Raw genomic sequence first — 23,831 nt, 5'->3', positions numbered from 1 at the left:
ACCTGATAACACAACACGGCTTGCATGTGGTAAATTAATTAATCAATGTATCCATATATACCTTGTTATTAGGATCAAAGGGCCATTGGTTTATGCATGGCTCCTTCTCGTATGTCACGTGGGAATATGTAGCTAGATGAGATGCCTCCCTTTCTCTTCGTACCGCGCTCGCAATGGGTGGGCGTTGTACCGCGCTGGAGATGAATACGAGCGCTCGGCTGCCCACTGGCGTCGGCGCCGGGCCAGCCGTGTGCATCAGTGTTGACGATGTTGGGCGTATATGTGTAATATCAGCGTGTTGGCGACAATGATGATGTCCACCTAGCTCCTGGCGCGCATGGTGTGTCGCCGCCCCAGCGTCGGCTCCATAATGACGAAGGAGGTCTCTGTGGTGATCACGATGGCGAGGTCTTGTCACCACATTGGTGGCGCACGTGCATTTATGGGCGTCGATGGACTCGATGAAGGCCAAGTTCACCATCACCGGGTGCACGCCGATGGGCTACAGATGGAAGCTCCAGCGGCGGCGTCCTCGTCGACGGAGGCAATCTTGTTCGCAGCGGCCTGTGGTGGCGTCGAGGAGCAGGACCTCCAAGGCCATGGTTGGCATCGTCGGTGCGACGGCTAGCTTGCCTTGTCAGCGTCGCGGAGAGCTTTGCTTGATGTGCATCATGGCGTGGCATCGGGTCGCTGCCAGACACGTCATGTTGCCGACGTCGTCCTTGACATCTGCCGATAGGCGACCTCCGTCTTCAAGTTGGGCGTCCGTCCTGCCGCACCAGGTCTCTGCATCATGGCTTCAGGGCATGTGCTCGGCGCATCATCCACCGTCTCCGGCCTCCGGATAAAAGTGGCGCAGCTGCCGTCGTTTGGGCGCGTGTAATAGTTCGCCACCGCCGTGTACCAACTTGGCGCGTCGTCCGCTGCCAGTGGTCTTGCTGGTGGCGCATCTCGGCGGCACAACGTGCATTTCTGCAACGGCTGGCATCACCGGTGCATGCCATGGGCTACCTGTAGACAGCTCCGGTGAGACCATTCGCGTCGACATAGCTGATCTTGTTTGTCCCGGATGAAGACGGCCTCCATTGGTCTTGTCAGCGTCATCGGTGTGATGGCGCCGGGTTGTACGCCGGCAGCCTCGACGTCGTCATCGGTGGCATGGTGTGGAGTTGAAGATGGCGTCGCGCTGCATGCCGGCAACCCCGGACGTTGTCGTCGCGCCCCATAAGTGTGGTGGTGATGGCGCCGCGCTGCACGCCGGCAGCCTCGGCACGGACGTCGTCGCCGTGCTTCACGGATGTGGTGTTGATGGCGCCACGCTGTACGCCGGCAGCCTCGTCAAGGTCGTCGTCGTCGCGCCTCGCGGGTGCCATGGAGATGGCGCTGCGCCGCATGGTGGCAGCCACATCACGGACGTCGTCGTCGTGTCTCGCGGGAGTGGTGTTGATGGCGCCGCACTACAAGCCGACGACCTCATCATGGACGTCATCGTCGCGGCTCGCGTGTGCCATGGAGTTGATGGCGCCGCGCTACGCGTCGGCAGCCTCGTCGTGGACGTCGTCGTCGCGTCTCGCGGGTATGGCGTTGATGGCGCCATGCTACGGGCCGGCAGCCTCGTCTTGGCCCGACGCCAAGTTTATGACGATCGGCTCACTGTTGGTGTCGCAGCCAGCTCCGTCGGCTACCTTTCATGCGCATCATGGCGTAGCGTGGGATCCCTGCCAGTCACGACGCGTCGCCGACGTCTTCGACCTCTCCAGTGATCGGCCACCTCCGGCTTCACGTCGTGGGGGCTCGTCAGATCCCTGTGTTCTTCTCTTGTTTAGGCGCGTGGTCCGCTGCCCCCTGTTTACCGTGTGTATCCTCCTTCTCGGCGCTCGGCTGGTCAGCTCAATTTATAGGCGAGCGCTAAGCCGAAACAGATAACGCCACGTACGCTGCGCGGGCGCCGTTGCAGAGTTGTTATGATGTTGCTCTATTTACGGCTCGGACGCAGGGATGTGCTTATCTTATCCCGCAGCTAGCCACAGCCTCATTCATTAATTAACCACCTTTCCGATCGACCGGCACGAGGGTGGTGCAGGACTGCAGGATGTACACGACGCGGGCGTGGCGCAAGAACACATACGTGTTGCACTCGACGTCCGAGACACTTCGGTTTCGTAGCCTGGCCTGGATGCATAACATGAACATGTACACGTACGTGTACGTCCATGGCCCATGTCAGGCGCACATCGTGAGCTAGCAAGGATTGATCGATGTGCATGTATATCAACACACACTTAAATAATAGATTAGCATAGGCAGGCACAAGTATTTCTACGGCCACCCGGATCTCATTTTCTTGACAAATGTATCTAATTTTGACAAGTTGCACCTTCTGTATTTGCACTTCATACACATCACTATGTCATGTGACTTTTATTTGCCGAGTACAAAATCACGTCGAACAACTATTATACATGTTGGTTCTACAATAACTATAGATGACATGATACTTATCTTATAGCCATTGATTGGCTCTACTATTGAACTTGCTCTTGAGGATTCGGTCGCACTCGGGCAGGCAAGGGTAAGGTTCTGACGTGCGAGCAGACAAACGCGGTCTGCTCGATCCACTCTCTTCAACTCGAGCCCCGGCCAGCACTACTGCACTGGTGGATGTACCGGTTTACTGTTACTGCTGATGAGAAGTTCAGTTGTACTGCTGAGACACGATTATTAGGAGATCACCTTACTCCCAACTGCTCTTGGAACCCGAGTACAGATTATTGCAGACTCAGTCATGTACTTCCATGCATGGTGGTGGCTTCGCATTGTACCTCCATTGAACCCGTCCACACGCTCGCGCGCCACAAAGAAACACAATACTTTTCTTTGTGCTCGATAGACCACTAGTAGACTTTCACAAAAAAAAACACCGCTAGGAGAGTTCTATAAGAGGCAGTTCGCCAACAACACGGTTTGCGCTCTACGGGGCAAAGCTACATTGACTTGACCTGGAGCTGGAGAAGTGGAGAGAGCTTGGTAGTCCATATATTCCTGGACATCGTGCTCTCTCACTCCCTCGATCGGTAACCAGCGTCCGCATCTTAACTCAGCCACTCGCACCGCAGTCCAAGTCGCCACAAGGAGGTACCGAATTGCCGTCGTCTTCGAGAATCGAGATCCCTCCTCGCCTCGGTGTTGAGCATGGATCACCAGCCAGTTCACCCAGGCCCGGAGAGTCCGGTGGTCGACTTGGAGATGGGCCACCAAGCAGCCGAGAGCACGGCCATGAACCAGCAGCGCCTCGGCTGGCACCGGCCGAACCCCTGGGCCAGCCACGACGCCAACACGCTGCTGGTGGTGGCCACGCTGATCACCACGCTCTCGTACCAGATCGGCACCAGTCTCCCCGGCGGGTACTGGCAGGAGACCAAGATGCAGGGCGGCAAGATGCTCTACCGTACGTGCCGGTGACCCCATCATGCGCGACCTGCAGAACGCCAGGTACGTGCGTACCGTTCGATCGATCGATCGGCTGGTGGGGTGTGGGCATCACGATTTTCATGGTGTGGCGCTTGTAGATACTGGATGTTCATGGTGGCGAGCTGGACGGGGCTGATCAGCTCCATGTTGATGACGATGAGCCTACTGGTGGGGATAGCGGTGGACTCGTGGCACGTGCGTTGGACCGTTGGTCCTTCGTGGTCGCCTACTCCAGCCTCCTCCTCACCTTCGTCTTGTCGGGAAACAGGACCAAGCTGCACATCGACATCATCTTCTGGGCGGGCAGCCTCGCCTTCTTCTGGGTCGTCATCTACTTCCGTCCCGAGCACCGCAAGCGCATCGTTCAAGTGCTCCGCTCCATTCCTGCAACCACACCAACTAATTCAACCAGTTGACGGATCCCACGTCCAGCACATTGCATAGTTAATTTGGTCATCGCTAAAAAACTATACTGTCGAGTCCGGAGCCCATTAGTATATAGCACACCCTCGGTCCCAATGTCCCAATGCATATATGTCGAGTGCTCTTTTGGGTGTTTTAACTTTAACTATTCATATGAGTACATGTGTTGTTTGTTATAGAAAATATCATCAAAAACTTTACGCAAGTAACAAATTTAATGTGTTGTGGTAATTTCCAATTGTAAATTTATGATCGGTGTGGTACGCGATCAACACCATCATATGGCAGCACAATGGAAGCGGTTATGAAGGACGACTTTAAAAAAAAGTCGGGCAAACTCTGAAGCAGGAAAAATTAATGAAAAATATCAAAATTGTGTATAGACACTAATGCACCAAGCTCACTAGCTTCCGGTTCTCGGTGTTGATGTAATGCCTGGTTGCGATGTTTTATAACTAACATAAAGTGATGGGATATACCCTAAGGGGGTGTGTCGCCAGTCCCACTCGCCATGAAGATGGAGGCCCAAGAAGATTGCTAGTCGCCCAAGCGACTGGGTGGCTAGGCCCTGTAGTGACCGGGTGATTGGGCCCTGAGGCGACTGGGCTGCAATCCCTGGATGAAGATCTGCGCGACTGGAGAGGGAGGTTACTTGCGAGAGGGGCGGCGAATCCCGGATTAGTAGCAACTGATATGATTCGGAGTTATCCTCATGTAACCCTAGATCGGGGGTGTCCATATAAACCCCCGAGCTAAACCCTAGAAGACACATCATCTGAGATCCAATCTCCCCCTTGTAAGCTCTTGGCGTAGCCGCCAACTGAGCCCCGCCCCATTGTATTTCTCCACTGAGCAATAAGATCTAGCAGGGCGTAGGCCTTTTACTCTCCGGAGGGGCTGAACCTGGGTAAAACCTTGTGTCCCTTGCACCTCGACCCGCAGATGGCAATGTTCCCTTGCCCCCGCATCGATGAAGTGTTACCCCTCTAACATCTACCGTGGTCATATCCACGATAATGGCGCCCACCGTAGGGCATGGGACATCAAGCCTCCGAGCTGCGGCGAGGCCCTACTCGCCAATACGCCGGCTGGTCGCCTCTGGCAGGATGATCGCCACAGGCAACTTCTTCCACATCCGGCCAAGCACTTACCAGCCGGCCTCATCGCCCCTCGCGCACGCTTGGATGGTGCCGGTCGGCACGATCAACCTCTTCGTCGGGCTCGCCGGCGTCAGCGACCCCACTGAGCCTCCAGCTGGCCAACTGCCCGACCGTTACGCGCCAGGGCAGCTTCTCACTGCCACTCTCCCAATCACCGGCGAAGTATACATCGAGGGTGAGTCGGTCCTGGAGGACGACGCCGACTCGGCAGCCACGGCGCCGGCCGCCGGATCCACCGCTGCGATGTCAATCGCCGGGTCCACCGCCACAGCGTCGATCGCCGGTTCCATCACCGCGGCATCGTTCGAGGATTCCATCTCCCCGGTTTCTCACCTGGGTGACTTTGAAGACGACTCCGTCCTCCCCCTCTTCGGCAGCGACTCCGAGTCGGACTTCGTCAATGCCCCGCACTACCAGTACCCGATCGCCGTCTTCATGGCGGGAGGCGAGGAAGTGCCTCCAAACGACGCCTTCTCCACGCCCCTCCCAGCAACTGCCAACGCGATTGAGATCGAGGCACATCGGGCGGCCCTTGAGGAACAAAGGTAGAAGGAACTCGCCGAGCGACAGAAATTCCGCCTCGAGCAAGACGAGGTGAGAGCTGTGTCTCACTATCGCCAACAACGCAATTGCATGCGCATGGAGCGCGCTCGCGCGAATGACTTCCCCAGCGCCCGCCTCAACTTCGACGACCCAGATGGAGAAGTCCGAACCGCCCGAGTCCAGAACCCCGACATCCCCGAACCAAGTCGGGCTGCTGCCGACAGAACGACGCGTGGAGCTCCACCGCCACCACCGCCACCTGAAGTCCCCCCGGGCGGAGGTCGACGCCAACGGCCTGCCCCTACATTCATCCCCAGCCGATAATGTCGCGGTTGCTCAGGCCGTTCTCGCCAAACTCCCTGAAACGGGAGATGGTGCGATACTCGTCCAACATGCTAAGGCCCTAGTCGCCAAGGCCCTAGAGCAGCAGCACGCTACTGCCGATTCACAAGGGTGACTCTACTCACGCTCATCTGCTAGCCGCGCAGCTTCTTCAGTAGCGGCAAATCGCGTGGTCGCCAACGTCAACAACTACTCGCTGCCAGCACCGCGCGCCGCCCACTCGACTAATCACCGAGTCGAGCCGCGCCCCACGCGAGTAATGGTGGCCGCCAACGGGCAGCCCATCGACGCGCGCACCCATATCGTCAATGACCAAGAATGGCGTGCGCGAAACTGCATGAACAACCGCTACGCCGATGAACTCCCGCGCCAGAGTGCCTTCAACCGAGTCGGCCCTGCTTGCTTTGGTCCTATGATCAGAGGCGAGCCCTACCCCGTAGGGTTCAAAGGGCCCCGCGACATCGAGAAGTACGACATCCACATCGACCCCGCGGTCTGGATCGACTCGTACGCCATGGCAATGGGCATCCTGGGCCACTCCGAGCTACTCGCCGCACGCTACCTGCCCCTCATGATGGACGGCGTCAATCGCCATTGGTTCAACACCCTCACCGCAAACAACATCGACTCCTGGGAAGAAGCTCGCGCCGCATTCATCCAGCACTTCGCCAGTGCGTATACCCGCGCAACCACCATAGAAGACTTGGATCGCTGCATCCAAAGTCCACGCGAGTAGACTCGCCGATGGGTGCAACGCTGGCAGGACATGTGGACGACCTCCAGCGGCATCAGCACGGACACGGCGATCTACTGCTTCCGGCGGTGCTGCCGGTACGAGCCCCTCGGTGCCAAGCTCCGCCGCGTCAGCAGAGACAACATCTCCATCGCCGAGCTCTTCGACATCGCCCTACGCTACGCCGACGAAGAACCCACAGTCGACTCGGATGACGAGTACGGACAACGGCGTAATCGCCGCCCCACTCACCCCGACACTCGCCGCGGTGACTACCGGTTTGGCGGACGGTCGAGCAACGGCAAGCGTCGCGCAGACGGCGGACACACCGAACTTGTCGCCAACGCCGACTATGAGCAGCGCGACCCGAAGTCCTTCCGCCGCGACAACCGCGCGCCCCGTGAGGATCGACCCAGCCAAAACGCTTCGACGCACGCAGCCTGCTGGACGCCCCATCCATCTACCACAGCAGGGAAGTGATGTCTACGCACGCTTCTATTCCCGTAGACAGTGTTGGGCCTCCAAGAGCAGAGGTTTGTAGAACAGCAGCAAGTTTCCCTTAACTGAATCACCCAAGGTTTATCGAACTCAGGGAGGTAGAGGTCAAAGATATCCCTCTCAAGCAACCCTGCAATTAAGATACAAGAAGTCTCTTGTGTCCCCAACACACCTAATACACTTGTCAGATGTATAGGTGCACTAGTTCGGCGACATCTAGATTACAAAGCTCATCATATGGATCTCAATCATGCAAGGCAGCTCATGAGATCATTGTATTGAAGTACATGGGAGAGAGAGATGAACCACATAGCTACCGGTAGAGCCCTTAGCCTCAAGGGAGAACTACTCCCTCCTCATCATGGGAGACAGCAACGGCGACGAAGATGGCGGTGGTGTCGATGGAGATGACTCCGGGGGCAATTCCCCGTCCTGGCAGGGTGCCGGAACAGAGACTTCTGTCCCCCGAAATGGAGTTTCGCGATGGCGGCAGCGCCCCTCGAGTCTTTCTGGAGTTTCGTCAATTGGTGTAGGGTTTTTCACGTCACGAGAGATTATATAGGCGAAGAGGCGGCGCAAGGGGGTGCCTGGCGGGCCCACACCACACCTGGGTGCGCCCCCCATCTAGGCCGCGCCGCCCTGTGGTCTGGGGGCCCTGGGCCTCCTCTCCGTCTCCCCTTCGGTGTTCTGGTCCGTCTCGGTTAAATAAGATGTTTGGCTTTTGTTTCGTCGAATTCCGAGAATATTGCCCGAACAACCTTTTTGGAACCAAAAACAGCAGAAAATAGGAACTGGCACTTCGGCATCTTGTTAATAGGTTAGTTCCGGAAAATGCATAAAATCATTATAAAGTGTGAGCAAAACATGTAGGTATTGTCATAAAACTAGCATGGAACATCAGAAATTATAGATACGTTGGAGACGTATCAAGCATCCCCAAGCTTAGTTCCTACTCGCCCTCGAGTAGGTAAACGATAAAAAGAATAATTTATGTAGTGACATGCTACTTACATAATCTTGATCATACTATTGTAAAGCATATGAGATGAATGAAGTGACTCAAGGCAACGATCTATAGTTTGCTAACAAATAGATAACATATAGCAAAACTTTTCATGAATAGTACTTTCAAGACAAGCATCAATAAAACTTGCATAGGAGTTAACTCATAAAGCAATAAATTCTTAGTAGAAGGTTTTGAAGTAATACAAAGGAAGGTATAAGTTTCAGCAGTTGCTTTCAACTTCAACATGTATATCTCATGGATAATTGTCAACACAAAGTAATATGATGAATGCAAATAAGCAAGTATGTAGGAATCAATGCACACAGTTGACACAAGAGTTTGCTTCTAAGGTAGAAAGAAGTAGGTAAACTGACTCAACATAAAGTAAAAGAAAGGCCCTTCGCAGAGGGAAGCATGGATTACTATTTTTGTGCTAGAGCTTTTATTTTGAAAACATAGAAACAATTTTGTCAACGGTAGTAATAATTCATATGTGTTATGCATAAGACATCCTATAAGTTGCAAGCCTCATGCATCGAACACCAATAGTGCTCGCACCTTGTCCTAATTAGCTTGGATTTCCATGGATTATCATTGCATTACATATGTTTCAACCAAGTGTCACAAAGGGGTACCTTCTATGCCGCCAGCACAAAGGTCCAAGGAGATAGATCACATTTGATTTCTCATTTTTGATAGATCTCAACTTGAGGACATCCGTACTCGGGACAACATAGAAAACAGATAATGGACTCCTCTTTAATGCATAAGCATTCAAGCAACAGATAATATTCTCATAAGAGATTGAGGATTAATGTCCAACCGAAACTTCCACCATGATACATGGCTTTGGTTGGCGGCCCAAAGTTCTTCTCTAACAATATGCATACTCAAACCATTTAATCATGATAAATCACCCTTACTTCAGACAAGACGAACATGCATAGCAACTCACATGATATTGAACAAAGGTGTAATAGTTGATGGTGTCCCCAGAAACATGGTTACTGCTCAACAAGCAACTTATAAGAAATAAGATACATAAGCTACACATTCTTCACCACAATAGTTTTTAAGGCTATTTTCCCATGAGCTATATATTGCAACGACAAGGAATAAAATTTTAAAGGTAGCACGCAAGCAATTTAGTTTGGAATGGCAGAGAAATACCACATAGTAGGTAGGTATGGTGGACACAAATGGCATAGGTTTTGGATGCACGAGAAGTATTCCCTCTCAGTACAAGGCTTTGGCTAGCAAGGTTGTTTGAAGCAAACACAAGTATGAACCGGTACAGCAAAACTTACATAAGAACATATTGCAAGCATTATAAGACTCTACACTGTCTTCCTTGTTGTTCAAACACTTTACCAGAAAATATCTAGACTTTTAGAGAGACCAATCATGCAAACCAAATTTCAACAAGCTCTACAGTAGTTCTCCACTAATAGGTGCAATCTACATGATGCAAGAGCTTAAACATGATCTATTTGAGCAAAACAATTGCCAAGTATCAATTATTCAAGACAATATACCAATTACCACATGAAGCATTTTCTGTTTCCAACCAAATAGCAATGAACGAAGCAGTTTCAACCTTCGCCATGAACATTAAAAGTAAAGCTAAGAACACCAGTGTTCATATGAAACAGCGGACCGTGTCTCTCTCCCACACAAGGAATGCTAGGATCCGATTTTATTCAAACAAAAACAAAAATAAAAACATACAGACGCTCCAAGTAAAGCACATAAGATGTGACAGAATAAAAATATAGTTTCACTAGAGGTGACCTGATAGGTTGTCGATGAAGAAGGGGATGCCTTGGGCATCCCCAAGCTTAGATGCTTGAGCCTTCTTGAAATATGCAGGGATGAACCACGGGGCATCCCCAAGCTTATACTTTTCACTCTTCTTGATCATATTGTATCATCCTCCTCTCTTGACCCTTGAAAACTTCCTCCACACCAAACTCAAAACAAACTCATTAGAGGGGTAGTGCATAATCAAAAATTCACATGTTCAGAGAGGACACAATCATTCACAACACTTCTGGACATTACCCAAGGCTACTGAAAGTTAATGGAGCAAAGAAATCCACTCAACACAGTAAAAGAGGCAATGTGAAATAAAAGGCAGAATTTGTTAAAACAGAACTGTCCGTACAGACGAATTTTTTCGAGGCACTTAACATACTCAGATGAAGAAGCTCAAATTGAATGAAAGTTGCGTACATATCTTAGGATTATTCATGAATTTTCGCAGATTTTTCTGAGTTACCTACAGAGAGATTTACTCAAATTCGTGACAGCTAGAAATCTGTTTTCGCTGTAAATCCAAATCTAGTATCAACTCTACTATCAAAGACTTTACTTGGCACAACAATGCAATAAAATAAAGATAAGGAGAGGTTGCTACAGTAGTAACAACTTCCAAGACACAACAAAACAGTAGCACAATAAAACATGGGTTATCTCCCAAGAAGTGCTTTCTTTATAGCTATTAAGATGGGCTCAGTAATTTTAATGATGCACTCGCAAGAAATAAGAGTTGAAACAAAAGAGAGCATCAAAAGTAAATAAGATACACGTTTAAGTCTAACCCACTTCCTATGAAAAGGAATCTTGTAAATAAACAATTCATGTAAGCATAATGCAACAAGCATAGAAAGGCAACACAAGCGCAACTTCAAGATTCTCAACATAAAGAGGGGAAACTTAATATTATTAAGATGCATATAACCATGTTTCCCTCTCTCATAACAACTTTCAGTAGCATCATGAATAAACTCAACTATATAACTATCACATAAAGCATTCTTATCATAAGCTACATGCATAAAATTATTACTCTCCACATAAGCATAGTCATTACTATTAATTGTTGTGGGAGCAAATTCAATAAAATAGCTATCATTATTATTCTCATCACCATAATCATCATATATAGGAGGCATGTTGTAATCATAATTAATTTTATCCTCAATAGTAGGTGAACTGAAAATATGATAGTCATCCTTGTAATCATCATATATAGGAGGTAAAGTATCATCAAAGTAAATTTTCTCCTCCATGCTTGGGGACTAAAAATATCATGCTCATCAAAACCAGCTTCCCCAAGCTTAGAATTTTCCATAGCATTAGCAACAATGGTGTTCAAAGCATTCATACTAATAACATTGCCATTAGCATGCACATAAAGTTCCATAGGTTTTTTAATTTTCTCTTCAAACACCTCATGTCCTAACTCAAGATAAATACTATAAAGATCTCTAATATTTTTGTTGTTTTCCATTAAGCCTAACTAGTGAAAATAAAAACAAGAAACAAAAAAATATAATTGCAGAATCTCAAGGAAATAGCTTCGAGCACTCACACACCGGCAACAGTGCTAGGAAATAGCTTAGTAGTCGGAGGATGTGAATAACTTTTACCATACCTCCCCGGCAACGGCTCCAGAAAATAGCTTGATGTCTACGCACGCTTCTATTCCTGTAGACAGTGTTGGGCCTCCAAGAGCAGAGGTTTGTAGAACAGCAGCAAGTTTCCCTTAAGTGAATCACCCAAGGTTTATCGAACCCAGGAAGGTAGAGGTCAAAGATATCCCTCTTAAGCAACCCTGCAATTAAGATACAAGAAGTCTCTTGTGTCCCCAACACACCTAATACACTTGTCAGATGTATAGGTGCACTAGTTCGGCGAAGAGATAGTGAAATACAAGTAATTTGGATGATTGTAAGTAGTAATTGCAATCTGAAATATAAATGGCAGCAAGCGAACATGTAGCAGAACTTGTTGAAAACGGTGTTTCAATGCTTAGAAACAAGGCCTAGGGATCATACTTTCACTAGTGGTTACTCTCAACAATGTTATCATAAAGGAATATAAATATAAGCACTTCACTATGCTATTCTGAATTACTCTCTGGCCGGATAACGAACACTAATTCACCGTGTAGGGCTGCAAAAGCAAACCTTAAAGATGTATTCCCATGTACTAATAAACACCCCACGCTATCACTGTGAGCATTCATAGGAGGTACTAACACACCACAATTTCATAGAGACATCCAACTCAAATCATAACTCAGTGAACAAGTATTCTGTGAAATATAGCCTAAGAGACCCACACGGTGCACACACTGTCACCTTTACACACGTGGGACAAGGAGTCTCCGGAGATCACATAAGTAAAACCCACTTGAATAGCATAACGACATCTAGATTACAAAGCTCATCATATGGATCTCAATCATGCAAGGCAGCTCATGAGATCATTGTATTGAAGTACATGGGAGAGAGAGATGAACCACATAGCTACCGGTAGAGCCCTTAGCCTCGAGGGAGAACTACTCCCTCCTCATCATGGGAGACAGCAACGACGACGAAGATGGCGGTGGTGTCGATGGAGATGACTCCGGGGGCAATTCCCCATCCCGGCAGGGTGCCTAAACAGAGACTTCTGTCCCCCGAAACGGAGTTTCGCGATGGCGGCGGCGCCCCTGGAGTCTTTCTGGAGTTTCGTCAATTGGTGTATGGTTTTCACGTCACGAGAGATTATATAGGCGAAGAGGCGGTGCAAGGGGGTGCCTGGGGGGCCCACACCACACCTGGGTGCGCCCCCCATCTAGGTCGCGCCGCCCTGTGGTCTGGGGGGCCTGGGCCTCCTCTCCGTCTCCCCTTCGGTGTTCTGGTCCGTCTCGGTGAAATAAGATGTTTGGCTTTTGTTTCGTCGAATTCCGAGAATATTGCCCGAACAGCCTTTTCGGAACCAAAAACAGCAGAAAATAGGAGCTGGCACTTCGGCATCTTGTTAATAGGTTAGTTCCAGAAAATGCATAAAATCATTATAAAGTGTGAGCAAAACATGTAGGTATTGTCATAAAACTAGCATGGAACATCAGAAATTATAGATACGTTGGAGACGTATCAGGAAGGCAAACCTTCAACGCATACGACGGGGAACTGCTACTCCCTGAAGCAGATAGAGAAGGCTCGCCGCGTCAAGGAGGCTGATGGCGGTAATCAGCACAAGGATCGCACCAAGGACCAAGACCAGCACAAGGGAGACGGGTTCGGCCGCAGAGCCGGTTCGCTCCATACATTCACTGGAGCCGGCGACCGCCAGGACAGGAAGGTACTCACAAGGGCGGTGGGTGTACACGCAGTCGTCCTCGACATCCCTCGGTGGCTTAACTGGTCCGAGCAAAGCATCACATGGAGTCGCGAAGATCACGCCCCTCGCATTGAGTATCCCGGCCGAGTGGCGCTAGTTGTCAGACCCAAAGTGGCCGACTACTGGCTGTCGAAGATAGTGATGGATGGAGGGAGCTCCATCAATATCCTGTACTACGAGACCTTCCAGTGTCTCGGCCTGCGAGACTCGCGCCTCGAGAAAACCAAAGTGGCGTTCCACGGCATCGTTCCAGGGCGGAAGGCCTTCCCGATCGGCAAAGTAACGTTGCCGGTATCCTTCGGCACACCTGTGAACTACCGCACCGAGCGGATAACGTTCGAGGTGGTCAACTTCCGCAGCCCATATCACTGCGTACTCGGTCGCCAGGCGTTCGCCAGATTCATGGCCGCGCCGCACTACGCCTACAACATGATGAAGATGCCTGGACCCCGTGGCGTCATCACCGTCCACGGCGACCCGGAGATGCCACTGGAGTGCGAGGACAGCAGCGGCAAGCTCGCCGACGCCGTCATCGCCGAGGAACACGACAACATCGCCGAACTCGCCAAGTATCTAGTCGACCGCAACGACCCTGCCATCTTGGAGAAGCCGACTGAGCTCGACTCTCCCGCAGCAACCTTCAAGCCTACAACCGATACTCGCCAAGTAGATCTTGTAGAGAATGATCCAAGTAGACAGGTTACCTTTGGGACGGGCCTGTCCGCCCAATAGGAAAGCGCGCTCATCAAGTTCCTCCGTGAGAATCGAGATATCTTTGCATGGAAACCGTCTGACATGCCAGGTGTCCCGAGAGAACTTGCTGAGCACAAATTACACGTCGACCCCACCGCACGCCCCGTTAGGCAAGCGATGTGACCCGTGGGTGAAGAGCGTCGTCGCGCAATCGCCGAAGAAGTAAACTGGCTACTCGCCGCCGGCTTCATCATAGAAATCAAACACCCCAAATGGCTGGCAAACCCAGTATTGGTGCTGAAGAAAAACAAGACATGGCGCATGTGTAGTGACTACACCAGCCTCAACCATGCATGCCCCAAAGATCCATTCGTCCTACCGCGAATCGACCAGATCATCGACGCGGTCGTAGGATCGGAGTCGCTATGCTTCCTTGACGCCTACTCCGGATACAATCAAATAAAAATGGCAAAAGAAGACCAGGAGAAGACGGCGTTCATCACGCCACTCGGCGCCTACTGCTACACCTCCATGACCTTCGGCCTCAGGAACGCTGGAGCAACCTACCAACGGTGCATGAACAGCTGCCTGGAAAGCCAAATTGGTCGCAATGTACATGCCTACATAGACGACGTGGTAGTCAAGTCGACTCGGCAGGACGACTTAGTCGCCGACCTCGCCGAAACATTCGCCAACTTGCGGCGCTACCAGATCAAGCTCAACCCCCTGAAGTGCACCTTCGGGGTCCCATCCGGACAACTCCTCGGCTACGTCGTTTCCAAACGCGGCATCGAGCCCAACCCGGAAAAAACCCTGGCGGTCATGCGAACCAAACAACCAACCTGCCTGGTCGACGCACAGAAGCTCGCCGGACGAGTCGCGGCCCTCAGTCGCTTCATACCCCGACTCGGCGACAAGGCCACGCCACTCTATCGTCTACTGAAAAAATCTGAGTTATTCGAGTGGACAGATGAAGCGCAGAAGGCCTTGGAAGAGCTCCAACACGCCCTGCGAAACGCCCCCGTCCTCGCAGCCCCGCTACCACAAGAAACCATGCTGTTGTACGTCGCCGCGTCCAATCGCGCGATAAGTGCAGTCATGGTCGTTGAGCGGCAGGATGAAGGAAAACAACAGCTCATACAACGCCCAGTCTACTACAACAGCAAAGCCCTAATCGAGTCAAAGCAGCGGTACCCGCATTACCAAAAACTGGTGTACGCGGTCCTCAGGGCTCACCGGCGATTGGCCCCCTACTTCCATGAGCATCCCATCAAGGTAGTCGCCTCAACGCCACTCGCCGATATCATCCGCAACCGCGACGCAATAGGCCGGATCGCCAAATGGGCAGTCAAACTCGGCGTCCACAACATCACGTATGAGTCACGCCACGCTATCAAATCCCAAGCGCTCGCCGACTTCCTCGCTGACTGGGAAGAAGCCCAGCAGCCGAGCTCCCCAACGGACCTCAAGTACTGGACATTACACTTCGACGGATCCAAGAACCTCGAAGGAGCAGGAGCAGGGGTCGTCCTCACTTCGCCGAAAGGCGACATCGTGAGATACGTCGTACAACTCCGATTCGAACCCTGCACCAACAACATGGCCGAGTACGAGGCACTCCTACACGGCATGCGCGTCGCGAAGGAGATGGGCGCAACACGATTACGTTGCCTCAGCGACTCCGACCTCGTCGCCAGCCAGACGTCCGGCACCTGTGATGACACCGACGCCAACATGATCGCCTACAAACAAGCAATCAACCAGGCCAGAGCCAGCTTCGCCGGTTACGTCGTCGAATGGGTCGACAGGCGCAAGAACGAAGAGGCAGACGCGTTGGCCAGGCTCGGGTCCAAGCGACTCCAGCCCCCTCCAGGCGTCTTCCTTGACATCCTCGGTCGATCTTCGGTGCGCGTGCCACGGGAGATCGACATCGCCGAACCTCCAGCACCTGACTCCGCTCTAGTCGCACTCCCCTCCGACACTGACGACTAGACGGAACCATACTTAAGCTACCTCGAGCGCCAGATACTGCCGATGGACGAAACGGAGGCACGCGCGCTCGTACACTGTTGCAAATCCTTCACCATCATCAACAATGAACTCTACAAGCGCAGCGTCTCAGGAGTATTCCAGAGGTGCGTCCCCCCCCCCGGACGAAGGCCGCAAAATTCTACGCGACATCCACGCTGGCGACTGCGGCCACCACGCGGGCGCGCGCTCGATCGTCGCCAAGGCCTTCCGGCATGGCTTTTACTGGCCAACAGCCCAAGAAGATGCAGTCGCTCTTGTCCGCGCGTGCGCCGGATGCCAGAAGTATGCAAGTCAGTCGCACATGCCGGGCTCGGCGCTGAAGACCATACCCCTCACTTGGCCGTTTGCCGTCTGGGGCATGGACATGGTGGGAAAATTCAAAACAGCCCCCGGCGGGTACACTCACCTCCTGGTCGTTGTGGAAAAATTCACCAAATGGGTGGAGGCAAAGCCCATCAAGAAGTGCGACGGCAAAACTGCCACCAAATTCCTACGCGAGCTGATCTACCGCTATGGCTACCCTCACAGCATCATCACGGACAACGACACAAATTTCGCCAAAGGAGAAATGGCCGACTTCTGCGAAGACAAAGGCATCCGACTCGACCTCGCCTCAGTCGCACACCCCGAGTCGAATGGGCAAGCGGAAAGAGCGAACCAGAGCATCCTCCATGGACTCAAACCTCGACTGGTAGTACATCTGGAGCGCGCAGCCGGATGCTGGGCAGAAGAACTTCCCTCCGTGCTGTGGGGCATTCGCACAACACCAAACAGGTCGACTGGCTTCACGCTGTTCTTCGTAGTGTATGGCGCCGAAGCAGTCATGCCCACAGACATCGCATACGATTCTCCCCGAGTCGCCAACTTCGCTGAAGAGGAGAACGAACGCGTTCGGCGGGACGACGTCGACCTCCTCGATGAGGCTCGAGACCTCGCACTATCCAGGACAGCCATCTACCAGCAAGGCCTACGCCGCTACCACAGTCGCCGCGTGCGCGGTCGCTCCTTCCAAGTAGGCGATCTTGTCCTTCGGCTAATCCAGGACAAAAAAGGAATGCACAAGCTTTCCCCCCCATGGGAAGGACCCTTCGCCGTCAGCCGTGCACTAGGCAACGACGCCTACTACCTCACTAACGTTCGCAAGGACGACAAAGGCGAGCCGCTCACCAGGGAAGTGGAGCACCCCTGGAACATCAACCTCCTCCGCCGGTTCTACACCTAGGAAAGACATGTAAAGCACAACCCGGATATTAATCAAATCGCCTGTTGCATCAATCTCAGTCGCCGATCGTTTCGACATCACTCGCCAACCGACCGTATCTCCCATCTCATCAACATGAGGCCAGTCGCTAAACCACGCGACTCGGTACTGGGATACCTTCGATTGCTGCCGCTGGAAGAGAAAGTCCAAGATCGGCCAAGTAGCTCGGCTAACAAGGGCACGACAGGCAAACCGGTCGCAACACCAGGCCCGGTTAACCCCGCGTCCCTTACGCCGTCAAGCGAAAACAGCGACTGGAACCTACAGCAGGGTCGCATGCCCGACCAGCCCTACGGGCCCTAGCAATCGTACAGTGCTACGCTATACAGCACGACAACGCCTCCTCTACCTTAGGCAGGTGACTTGAAAGGCTAAGTACTTCGACCAGGGACTCCGCAAAATGGGCCCGCGGCTCGCCAAGGAATAACGCCACACCAAGAACCCCTTTGGAGTCGCCAAGCGACTGGCTCACCGAGCCACGACGAGAGGCGCGCTACATAAAAACAGCGCCAAAATAACCGACCCACTCCTCCACCCATGAGGCTGCTATTCGCACTAAAATGACTACGTACTGCGACTGGGGACGCCCAGCTCGACAAGGAAAACAGTTAAGTCGATAGCCTTCATCGGGGTCGCACGGCGACTGGCCCCCTCCGGCCATGGAGAGTCGGCTCGCAACAAACACTCGCACAAAAAGAGGCCATCACCACATAACTTTTGCCAAAAGCAATTCACTTATATACAGCTAACACCCACGAGTCACACGACTCGCAGGGACAAATTTCATTATCCTTACAGGTTAGGGGGGCATCCCCACACAAGCACAACTACTCGGAGGGTCCGGGCTTCTCCTCCATCACCGGGTCGGCACCACCATCCCCATGACGGAACTTCGGGTGTACCGGACGACCGGGTAGGTGGACAGGGTATTGGTGGCCGCAGCATGGAACAGGCGCTCGGCGGGGAAGTCCATTGGGCCCGCCTCCTTCCCCGCATCCTCTGGAGCCGACTGGCTGACGATGTGCGTCTCCAAGTCCGCAGTCGCCAGCACTCGGTCGGCGTAAGGGCAGACCTCCTCCATCAAGCGGAGCACCTCGGCAACGTCGAACTCGCCAGTCTCCGACGGGAAGCCGGTCGTCACTTCCTCCACGTCGAAGCCCTCTGAGTAGTGGGCAAGCACCATGCTCAACGCCATGGTGACGCCCACGCGACAAGAAGATCGGCGGAGCCAGTCGACCACCGCTAGGATGTCAGAAACGTCCTTGAAAACTGACGACGCATCACGAGGGATCGCCTCCCGCGGACTCAGGTACTGAAGCGCCGCCATAATCTCCCCCGCGCAAGCGATGATGCGCGTGGTCGCAGCCGTCAGACACTTCCAAGGGGTCGCCGACTCCACGAGTTCGCACTGGCCTGAACATACAAAAAATTCCAAGTCAGCACTCGCTCTGCAGCGGACTCGCCACGCTCGGGGACTGGCCCCCAAAGCGGACTCGCCACGCTCGGGGACTGGCCCCCGAAGCGGACTCACCACGCTCGGGGACTGGCCCCCGAAGCGGACCCGCCACGTTCGGCAACTTGCCCCCGCAACGGACTCGATCTACAATGGAAATAAAATGAAAGGGAAGAAACCTCACCAAGAAGCTGCCGTGACATTTCTCGGACGAAGGCCTCGAAGCTGGTCTTCTCGGCCTGCACCGCCAAGACCACTCCCTCCAAAGCCGCCTTCTCCGCGGCAAGCTCTGCGGCGTGCTGCAGCTTCAGAGCTGCATGCTCTTCCCGCAGCGTCGCCGCAGCGCCCCGGGCAGCGTCCCTGTCCTTCGCCGCGGCCTCAAGCTTGCCCCTATACTCGGCGATGACGTCCTCGAGCTCCCTACTCTTGTCCTCGAGGACCTTTGTAAGGTCCGTGACCTCTGCCTTCGCCTTCTTCTTCGCCTCTTCGGCCTGCGTCGCCCGGAATTCAGCCTCCCGGTAGAAGGATTCCTTCATGAACCCTTCGCGGGCCTCGGCAAGTGCCTTCGCTTGCGCATCTGCTACAGAAAAACGACGGTAATGAGAACAAGTCCAATCGCAAGCGCACAAAAAAAGGGGGAAGAGAAAAAGAACTCACTGCCCATGGCGATAAGCTGGAGGTTCTTCTTCGCCACCTCCTCTACAAGCGCCGTCAGTCGCTTCGCCTCGGCCTGCGCAGAAAAACACCAAGTGCAATTAACAAGAGCAGTCCGGTACCAAAAAAGAGACCTGACTCGCCCTTTCAGCCCAAGTCGACCCTCGGGGACTGGGGGGGAGACCGGACCACAAGCAAGGAGGACTTACCACATGAACCTCACTGAGCGCCGTGTGCGGCTCAGTAAAGGACAGTGTCGATAGCGGCGGCCGACGCGACTCGTGCGTCCCGCCTTCCTGCAGCACCGCCTCAGTTGACGGAGTCTCCTCGGCCGGCGCCTCGGGGTCGCTGGGACGAGCGTGATCCCTGGCGGCCTTCGTCCGACGTTCCCTTGCCTTCGCCAAGAGGCTGCTCACCTCGGCAGCGCCCCGCTCCTTCTCCACCATGGGCGGTATGGCGTCCGGACTCCGAGCCGCCGCCGACTCGGCGCGTGCCATCGCCTCCTCCCCCATGGGGGGAACAACGCTCGGACCTCGGGTCGTGGCCGCCTCTGCGGCCGCCTTCGCCACCTCGTCGCTACTCGAGCTCGCCGAAGGGCCGCCTCCGGCGACTGGCCCGGCTGAGCTGGCAGTCGCGCCCGCCGCCTTGCTCGCGACGACCGGCTCCTCCCGTGACGGGGCCAGGCTCGCGGGGTCGACAGTCGCCTTCTTCGACTCGGCGGCCTTCTTTAGCTCAGCCGCCTTCTTCGCCTCGGCGGCCCTCGTAGCCGCCACTCCACCGACCGGGGTAGGCCTTGACAGGACTTCCTCTTCGACCTGCAGAAGATTAACGTGAGCCCTTCGCCGGCATTAACAATGAATCCAGCTAACAACGAGACAAGGTTTGGTGAGGGGCTCTTACTTCACCGTCGGAACCGCCCTCACACCTGGGCCGACTCGGGCCCCGGCCTCGTCGGCGTCCTTCAGAGAATGTCGGAGCTCCATCGTGCCCTCGAGGATGGTTGGGCGCGACCGCTTCGGCGGCGGCTCGTCCCCACCCTTCGCGGGTCCTCTCCCTTCCGGAGGAGAGGTCGCCTCCTCCTCTTCACCACCGTCCGGGGCACCCGCCCCCGGCATGCCCTGTAATGAGGAGGTCGCCCTCTCTTCGCGCCCCGCGGGAGGCGGACGAAGTCCTTTGCATCGGAGTCCGACTCGGTGCGCTCCCCTTCATCCTCGACTTCATCCTCCTCGCCCTCAGTCATCTCTGGGGGCTCCTTCCCCGCGAGGGGGGGGGGGAGATGGTCGGCGACCTTCTGCCATCGCTACATCCAGGCCGAGAAAGCGCGTCAGCGGAACCGGAACGTCAACCAAGCATTCGAAGTTACAACGATGAGTAGATTAATACCTGGGGCGCCGGCTTGTCCTCGGAGAAGGGCTGCAACCCATCATCGAAGGAGGTGAAGGCGGCCGTGGTGATATTGGCGAGTGCCTTCCGGTACTCGGCTTCGTCCCACTCGGTCGCCGTCGACCGGGTGCAGTCGTTCTGCCCCCGGTACTCCCACATAAAGTGGCCTCGGCGGCGCAGGGGAATCAAGCGGCGACCAAGGCAACAATTGTACATGTTGGCCGCTGTCAGGCCGTCGTCCTTCAGCGCCTAGATCGCCAGGCGCATTCCCTTCACCACTTCCTCTTGGTCGCGCGGCAGTGACCGCACATTGAGGCGCCGAGGGACACTCGGCTCGGGAGTGTACTGGGGAATACAAACCTCACCTGGGGGGTGTACTCCAGGGCATAGAACCAGAACCAGCGCCACTGCGACTGCGCCTTCTTGGGGAGCGCCATATCGATGAAGCTCTCCCCAGACTTCACCTGGAAGGTGATCCCGCCGTTCGGGATGAGCGCCTGGTCGCTCTTGCTGGCCCTAGTCGCCCGCCCATGGAAGATCGACACCCACAGGGGGAAGTACGGCGGGCAACCCAGGTAACACTCGCACAACGCCACGAACAGCGAGATCTGCTGGACGCTGTGTGGCCCAAGGTCGGAGACCTTGATGCTGTAGAAGGCTAGGAGCTGCCGGAGGAGGAGGGGAGAGCGAAACCACGATCAACGAAGCTTAGGAAGAGTACGAACTCCCCAGGCCTCGGAAGCGGCTCCACCTCGTTCGCCGCCGGAACTCGCCATCGCTCCTGCCTGAATTCGGGAATAATCCCGGAGGCGACGTATGGGAGGAGGGATTCCTGCGTAACCTTTGATTTCCCCAGTCTTTCGCCGCCATGGATGCGTGAGGAATTCTTAGCGGGGAGAAGACGAAGAGAGAAGAAGAGAAGGATGTGGTGGAATGATAAGCCCTGATAACCGGACGCAATCCTTTATACCGCCGCACTCGCCCGGAACAAGGAGGAGATCTGCCCGTTGATCCGTTCCGGAATCACCGCCCCGTAATCAACGGTCGGGATTATCGCCGGTTTTGGCTGAATAGCCGTTAAACTAGCCGTTAGCGGTCACATCAAGCCCAACGGTCAACAGAGTGCAAACGGTTCGAGCCACGGTCAACGTGAAATTTAGCCGTTGGCTCCTCCACGTGTCCGCGTGACGAATGCGCGCCGACTGGCAAATGACGGCTGGCTAAAACACCGACTATCATACACCGACTGGCTGATTAAGTTTCGGCGATTGGAAACTGGCGTCAAACTTGCGGCTTTAGTTTTAAAGAGCCCGATGGCGGCTCATCCTGATTCATCACCGCGCCTCTTCAAGACCCATCTCGAATCCACGCTTCACCACCACCGCGCTCGGGGACTACTGATGGGGATATACCCTAAGGGGGTGTGTTGCCAGTCCCACTCGCCATGAAGATGGAGGCCTAGGAAGATTGCCAGTCGCCCAAGCGACTGGGTGGCTAGGCCCAGTAGTGACCGGGTGATTGGGCCCTGAGGCGACTGGGCTGCAATCCCTGGATGAAGACCTGCGCGACTGGAGAGGGAGGTTACTTGCGAGAGGGGCGACGAATCCCGGATTAGTAGCAACTGATATGATTCGGAGTTATCCTCATGTAACCCTAGATCGGGGGTTCCCATATAAACCCCCAAGCTAAACCCTAGAAGACACATCATCTGAGATCCAATATCCCCCTTGTAAGCTCTTGGCGTAGCCGCCAACTGAGCCCCTCCATTGTAATTCTCCACTGAGCAATAAGATCTAGCAGGACGTAGGCCTTTTACTCTCCTGAGGGGCTGAACCTGGGTAAAACCTTGCGTCCCTTGCACCTCGACCCGCAGATGGCAATGTTCCCTTGCCCCCGCATAGATGAAGTGTTACCCCTGTAACATCTGCCGTGGTCATATCCACGACATAAAGTGATTCAGATTTTTCGGATAGAAGATATTGAGAAGATGAAGAAGACCTAGAGAAATGCAGTTGTCCCATGCACCGGACCTATGGTGCATACATGCACCATTGATTGCATGTGGTACTTCACCACCACCACTCTCTCTCATCTATTATTGAACTTTTTTGCATGCACATATTTGCATTCGTTATATGTGTTGGAATAAATATAAAAATAAAAATCTCTTCTAATCTATATTTTTATTCCGTTGATATCTTTTAAACAAGCTAAATATTAATAGACATTAAAACATCAGTTTCAAAACACAATGAAATATCATGATTCACAATGAAACATCATGATTCATAATAAACATATTTGGTGTTTTATCTTGTTTTTCATCAATGTATTTTATGGTTTGAACTGTAAGGAAAGTACCAGTTATTTTTCTAACTATGAAAAACAAAGTTTGAAACACAGCAAAATAAATTGTTTCAAAGCAATATTTCACCTCATATCATTAAGTTTTCAAAGTTTCATTAGGTTGCAAAATTTGATTTTCTAATATTATTAAAATGCATTCACTATTGCACTTGTTTTGATGCTCCTGTCACTGGAAACCCAAATATTCAAACGATTTTTTAATTGAACTTCTTGTTTAAAACTATGAAATTTTTAAGTTCTAGAACTAGTTCACATAAAGTATGTAATGAGAGAAAAGAATCTAACAAAAGGTAGAAAAGAACCGAACGATTGCCTATGGGAGAAGACTAATCGATCTTTCTAACATGGACTAGTGAGGTCTTTGAGTGGAAAAAAGGTGGATAACGCTTTGTGCTCTCATGATGCACCTAGAAACTCCGTGGTGACGAAGTGCACGGCCTTCGCGCAGACGCCTCCCCCCACCCCACACACACACTGATAGTGGTTGACGGGCTTGATGATTCCTTAGCAACTACGCCAAAAAGATCTTGATACGTTGGAACTCCTGCAGAGTGTTGTATCAAGGGAGTATCTTCTCCACAAGTGTGACTAGAGGGTTTATATCGAACTCTCGAGGAACTGGATGGAAAAGTATTCTCTTC

General features: G+C 53.1%; 1 pseudogene; it reads left to right on the top strand.

The window, feature by feature from the left end:
- The first annotated feature begins 3,192 nt into the window (after positions 1-3,192).
- On the top strand, positions 3,193-4,011 carry LOC124698681 (annotated as a pseudogene).
- The last annotated feature ends 19,820 nt before the right edge of the window (positions 4,012-23,831 follow it).

The sequence above is a fragment of the Lolium rigidum genome, chromosome 3 (assembly GCF_022539505.1).
Source record: "Lolium rigidum isolate FL_2022 chromosome 3, APGP_CSIRO_Lrig_0.1, whole genome shotgun sequence".
In the NCBI taxonomy this organism is placed as follows: domain Eukaryota; kingdom Viridiplantae; phylum Streptophyta; class Magnoliopsida; order Poales; family Poaceae; genus Lolium; species Lolium rigidum.
The sequence above is the reverse complement of the archived record's forward strand: the minus strand, read 5'-3'. Positions and strand labels throughout refer to the sequence as shown.